Source organism: Macaca nemestrina, chromosome 3 (genome assembly GCF_043159975.1).
Source record: "Macaca nemestrina isolate mMacNem1 chromosome 3, mMacNem.hap1, whole genome shotgun sequence".
Lineage (NCBI taxonomy): Eukaryota > Metazoa > Chordata > Mammalia > Primates > Cercopithecidae > Macaca > Macaca nemestrina.
This window is the reverse complement of record NC_092127.1, coordinates 117928619-117934808: the sequence shown is the minus strand read 5'-3', so window position 1 is coordinate 117934808 and position 6190 is coordinate 117928619. Positions and strand designations below refer to the sequence as shown.

Sequence of the window (6190 nt, the reverse complement as noted above, 5' to 3'; positions counted from 1 at the left end):
TCAAACTGCTCTGCCTGGACCTAGGGGGAGGAGTAGCACAAGCACTTCCTTAGCTGCGCCCTCTAGTGTCTCCCTAGGTCAAGTAGTTCTCACTGGGTACCACCCTAGCTCGCTGGCTCTCAGCCCAGCCTTGCACTAGGATTTGCCTAGGAATTGCAGTCCTTGTGTCCTAGACTGCCTTTCAAGTTTACCTAGGCCCTCAGAGCACTTCAGCCTGCAGTAGTGAGGCTTGCTGAAAAACTCAAGTTCTTACCACTGGGATGAGCAATTCCCTCTGGCTAGGGCTATTCCAAATGCTCCCTCTGTGTGCAGGTGCTGGTTGAGGCCAGCAAGGCTTTATTCCCCACTGTGATGGGGCAGCACCCAGTTCAATGTAAAATCCCCAAGTTGCTGCATTTTCCCTCCCCAAAGTGCACAGATTCTCTCTCTCTCTGCACCTCTCTCTGCTGCCAGCAGATGGGGAAAGTGTGGTGTCCATGATTGGAGACTCTCTCCTGCACTCCTCAATGCCTTGTTCAGTGATATGAAGTTAAAAGCAGGTACTATGATTCCTCACCTAAGTTTTGGTTCTTGTGATGGTGCTTTTCCATGGGCAGGTAGTTATTAAAATTTGGTGTTCCAGTGAAATGGATGAAAGGTGTAGGCTTCTATTCCACCATCTTGCTCTGCCCCTAACAATAATTTTTTTTATTAAGTAAGATATTATTATCTTAGATATAATACAAAATTAGGAAAGTTTTGTCTCCATAAAAGCAAGGATGAGTCTGCACTGGGTGTGCCTTATCACCATGCCTCAGAAAATTGAATAAATCAAGGATTTTCTGCTTACAGCCTGGTGAAAGGATGCCAAATCTGTCAAGATCAAGAAAAATAAGGACAATGTGAAGTTTAAAGTTCCATGTAGCAGATTCCTTTATACCCTGATCATCACCGACAAAGAGAAGGCAGAGAAACTGAACTAGTCCCTGCCCCTGGTTTTGCAGTGAAGGAGCTGAAATGAACCAAACACTGATCTGAACTGTATTAAAATATTAAAAATCCTTTAAAACAAGAAAGCAAGGCTGATTCAACATCAGAAAATGAGCCAATGTAACTCACCACATGAATATACTAAAGGAGAAAAACTATAGGATGATCATAATACAGCCAGAAAAAGCATTGGATAAAATTCAATAACTTCATGATTAAAAATAAAAACTCTTAGAAAATCAGGTTTAAAAGAGAATGTCCCAATTTATAAAGGTCATGTGACAAATACCTACAACAAACATTATATTTACTGGAAAGATTGTAGAATTCCATCTAAGATAGAAAACCTCCAAAGCACTAACCTGAGGCTAAAATTGATGTATTTAATTACATCAAAATCAGCTTTTCTGTTCCATGAAAATAGCCATGTAACAGAGAACTGATGAAGAGTTTGGGGATTACAGTAGAAAATTAGTAAAAGGAAAAAAACATGTGATTCATGAGAAAAAGGAACTAAAAGGATAAGTTTTAAATGATATCTAACTTATGACAAGATGCTCAAACTCGTTTGGGATTTGTAAGAGATGCAAATTTAAACAACAATATTAACTTCAAATCTATCAGAGCACAGTTTACAAAACTGGAACTCATGCCAAGTGTTGCAGGGAGATGGGGATGGGGGATGTAAAGATCCTCAGCAGTGCTGTTGGGGATGCGGACTGTTGTAGTCACACTGGAGAGCCTCTGTAGTCACACTGGAGAGGTCCTATTTGGTCAAATTAAGAATATGCATATCCTCTGACCCAGCAATGCAGATGGGGAATCCAGAAGATTGTTATGGGTGGGATGTCTGCGTTCTCATCCCAGAGAAAGTCTCACACAGGTCTATAATGGGGCATATATGAAGATGTTCATTGTTTTTCAGGGAGGTGTCAGCAATCTGTGGTTTCTTACTGGGTGCCTGGAGAAGTGCTTGTACTGGATGTGCACTAGGGAGTATTATAAAACAATTAAGCAACAGTCTTGATATATGTGCAGCAACATGAAGACACTAGAAACCAGAATGCTGAGTGAAAAAGTCAGGAACAGAATGAAGTGTATGATGCCACACAATTTGTGTACATTGAAAGTACTTTCATACAAGACAGCAATATTTAATTATATAAGAAATCTATAATGGATCCTGAGCAAGATGGCTGAATAGAAACAGCTCCAGCCTCCCGCTCCCAGTGTGAGCGACACAGAAGACAGGTGATTTCTGCATTTTCAACTGAGGTACCGGGTTCATCTCACTGGGGAGTGCTGGACAATCAGTGCTGGTCAGCTGGTGCAGCCCGACCAACGAGAGCTGAAGCAGGGTGAGGCATCACCTCATCTGGGAAGCACAAGGGGGAAGGGAATCCCTTTTCCTAGCCAAGGGAAACTGAGACACACAACACCTGGAAAATCAATTGGGTAACTCCCACTCTAATACTGTGCTTTACCAAGGGTCTTAGCAAATGGCACACCAGGAGATTATATCCTACACCTGGCCCAGAGGGTCCACCCCCATGGAACCTCACTCATTGCTAGCACAGCAGTCTGAGATCTAACTGCAAGGCAGCAGCAAGGCTGGGGGAGGGGCATCTGCCATTGCTGAGGCTTAAGTAGGTAAACAAAGCCACCAGAAAGCTCGAACTGGGTGGAACCCACTGCAGCTCAAGGAGGCCTGCCTGCCTGTGTAGACTCCACCTCTGGTGGCAGGGCACAGCTAAACAAAAAAAAGCAGAAACCTCTGCAGATGTAAATGACCCTATCTGACAGCTTTGAAGAGAGCAGTGGGTCTCCCAGCTTGGAGGTGGAGATCTGAGAATGGACAGACTGCATGCTCAAGTGAGTCCCTGACCCTTGAGTAACCTAACTGGGAGACATACCCCATTAGGTGCAGACTGACACCTCACACCTCACACAGCTGGGCACACCTCTGAAACGAAGTTTCCAGAGGAAGAATCAGACAGCAACACTCGCTGTTCAGCAATATTCTATCCTCTGCAGCCTCTGCTGCTGATACCCAGGCCAACAGGGTCTGGAGTGGACCTCAAGCAAACTCCAACAGACTTGCAGCTGAGGGTCCTGACTGTTAGAAGGAAAACTAACAAACAGAAAGGACAACCACACCAAAACCCCATCAGTATGTCACCATCATCAAAGACCAAAGGCAGATAAAACCACAAAGATGGGGAAAAAGCAGGGCAGAGAAGCTAGAAATTCAAAAAATCAGAGTGCATCTCTCCCTCCAAAGGAACACAGCTCATCACCAGCAATGGATCAAAGCTGGATGGAGAATGACTTTGAGGAGGTGAGAGAAGAAGGCTTTGGTCGATCAAACTTCTCAGAGCTAAAGGAGGAACTACGTACCCAGCATAAAGAAACTAAAAATCTTGAAAAAAGAATGGAAGAATGGATAACTAGAATAATCAATGCAGAGAAGGCCGTAAACGAACTGATAGAGACAAAAACCATGACACAAGAATTACGTGATAAATGCACAAGCTTCAGTAACTGACTCGATCAATTGGAAGAAAGAGTATCAATGATTGAAGATCAAATGAATGAAATGAAGCAAGAAGAGAAGTCTAGAGAAAAAAGAGGAAAAAGAAATGAACAAAGCCTCCAAGAAATATGGGATTATATGAAAAGAACAAATCTACATCCGATTGGTGTGCCTGAAAGTGACAGGGAAAATGGAACCAAGTTGGAAAACACTCTGCAGGATATCATCCAGGAGAACTTCCCCAACCTAGTAAGGCAGGCCAACATTCAAATTCAGGAAACACAGAGAACACCATAAAGATACTCCTCGAGAAGAGCAACTCCAAGACACATAATTGTCAGATTCACCAAAGTTGAAATGAAGGAAAAAATGTTAAGGGCAGCCAGAGACAAACGTCAGGTTACACACAAAGGGAAGCCCATCAGACTAACAGCAGATCTCTCGGCAGAAACTCTCCAAGCCAGAAGAGAGCGGGGGCCAATATTCAACATTCTTAAAGAAAAGAATTTTCAAACCATAATTTCATATCCAGCCAAACTAAGTTTCATAAGTGAAGGAGAAATAAAATCCTTTATAGACAAGCAAATGCTTAGAGATTTTGTCACCACCAGGCCTGCCCTACAAGAGATCCTGAAGGAAGCACTAAACGTGGAAAGGAACAACAGGTACTAGTCATTGCAAAAACATGCCAAAATGTAAAGACCATCGATGCTAGGAAGAAACCGCATCAACTAAAGAGCAAAATAACCAGCTAATATCACAATGACAGGATCAAGTTCACACATAACAATATTAACCTTAAATGTAAATGGACTAAATGGTCCAATTAAAAGATACAGACTGGCAAATTGGAAAAAGAGTCAAGACCCATCAGTTTGCTGTATTCAGGAGACCCATCTCACATGCAGAGACACACATAGGCTAAAAATAAAGGGATGGAGGAAGATCTACCAAGCAAATGGAGAACAAAAAAAAGCAGGGGTGGCAATCCTAGTCTCTGGTAAAACAGAATTTAAACCATCAAAGATCAAAAGAGACAAAGAAGGCCATTACATAATGGTAAAGGGATCAATTCAATAGGAAGAGCTAACTATCCTAAATATATATGCACCCAATCGAGGAGCACCCAGATTCATAAAACAAGTCCTTAGAGACTTACAAAGAGACTTAAACTCCCATACAATAATAATGGGAAACTTCAACACCCACTGTCAACATTAGACAGATCAACAAGACAGAAAGTTAACAAGCATATCCAGGAATTGAACTCAACTCTGCACCAAGCGGACCTAATAGACATCTACAGAACTCTCTACCCCAAATCAACAGAATATACATTCTTCTCAGCACCACATCACACTTATTCCAAAACTGACCACATAGTTGGAAGTAAAGCACTCCTCAGCAAATGTACAAGAACAGAAATTATAACAAACTGTCTCTCAGACCACAGTGCAATCAAACTAGAACTCAGGACTAAGAAACTCAATTAAAACCGCTCAACTACATGGAAACTGAACAACCTGCTCCTGAATGACTACTGGGTACATAACGAAATGAAGGCAGAAATAAAAATGTTCTTTGAAACCAATGAGAACAAAGATACAACATACCAGAATCTCTGGGACACATTTAAAGCAGTGTGTAGAGGGAAATTTATAGCACTAAATGCCCACAAGAGAAAGCAGGAAAGATCTAAAATTGACACCCTAACATCACAATTAAAAGAACTAGAGAAGCAAGAGCAAACACATTCAAAAGCTAGCAGAAGGCAAGAAATAACTAAGATCAGAGCAGAACTGAAGGAGATAGAGACACAAAAAGCCCTCCAAAAAATCAATGAATCCAGGAGCTGGTTTTTTGAAAAGATCAACAAAATTGAGAAACCGCTAGCAAGACTAATAAAGAAGAAAAGAGAGAAGAATCAAATAGATGCAATAAAAAATGATAAAGGGGATATCACCACCGACCCCACAGAAATACAAACTACCATCAGAGAATACTATAAACACCTTTATGCAAATAAACTAGAAAACCTAGAAGAAATGGATAATTTCCTGGACAATTACACTCTCCCAAGACTAAACCAGGAAGAAGTTGAATCCCTGAATAGACCAATAGCAGGCTTTGAAATTGAGGCAATAATTAATAGCCTACCAACCAAAAAAAGTCCAGGACCAGACAGATTCACAGCCAAATCCTAAAAGAGGTACAAAGAGGAGCTGGTACCATTCCTTCTGAAACTATTCCAATCAATAGAAAAAAAGGGAATCCTCCCTAACTCATTTTACGAGGCCAACATCATCCTCATACTGAAGCCTGGCAGAGACACAACAAAAAAAGAGAATTTTAGACCAACATCCTTGATGAACATCGATGCGAAAATCCTCAATAAAATACTGGCAAACCGAATCCAGCAGCACATCAAAAAGCTTATCCACCATGATCAAGTGGGCTTCATCCCTGGGATGCAAGGCTGGATCAACATATGCAAATCAGTAAATGTAATCCAGCATATAAACAGAACCAAAGACAAAAACCACATGATTATCTCAATAGATGCAGAAAAGGCCTTTGACAAAATTCAACAGCCCTTCATGCTAAAAACTCTCAATAAATTCCGTATTGATGGAATGTATCTCAAAATAATAAGAGCTATTTATGACAAACCCACAGCCAATATCATAC

At 41.3% G+C, this 6190-nt stretch overlaps 1 pseudogene; it reads left to right on the top strand.

The window, feature by feature from the left end:
• The first annotated feature begins 788 nt into the window (after positions 1 to 788).
• Positions 789 to 1000, top strand: LOC105463527 (large ribosomal subunit protein eL38 pseudogene; annotated as a pseudogene).
• Positions 1001 to 6190: the final 5190 nt, after the last annotated feature.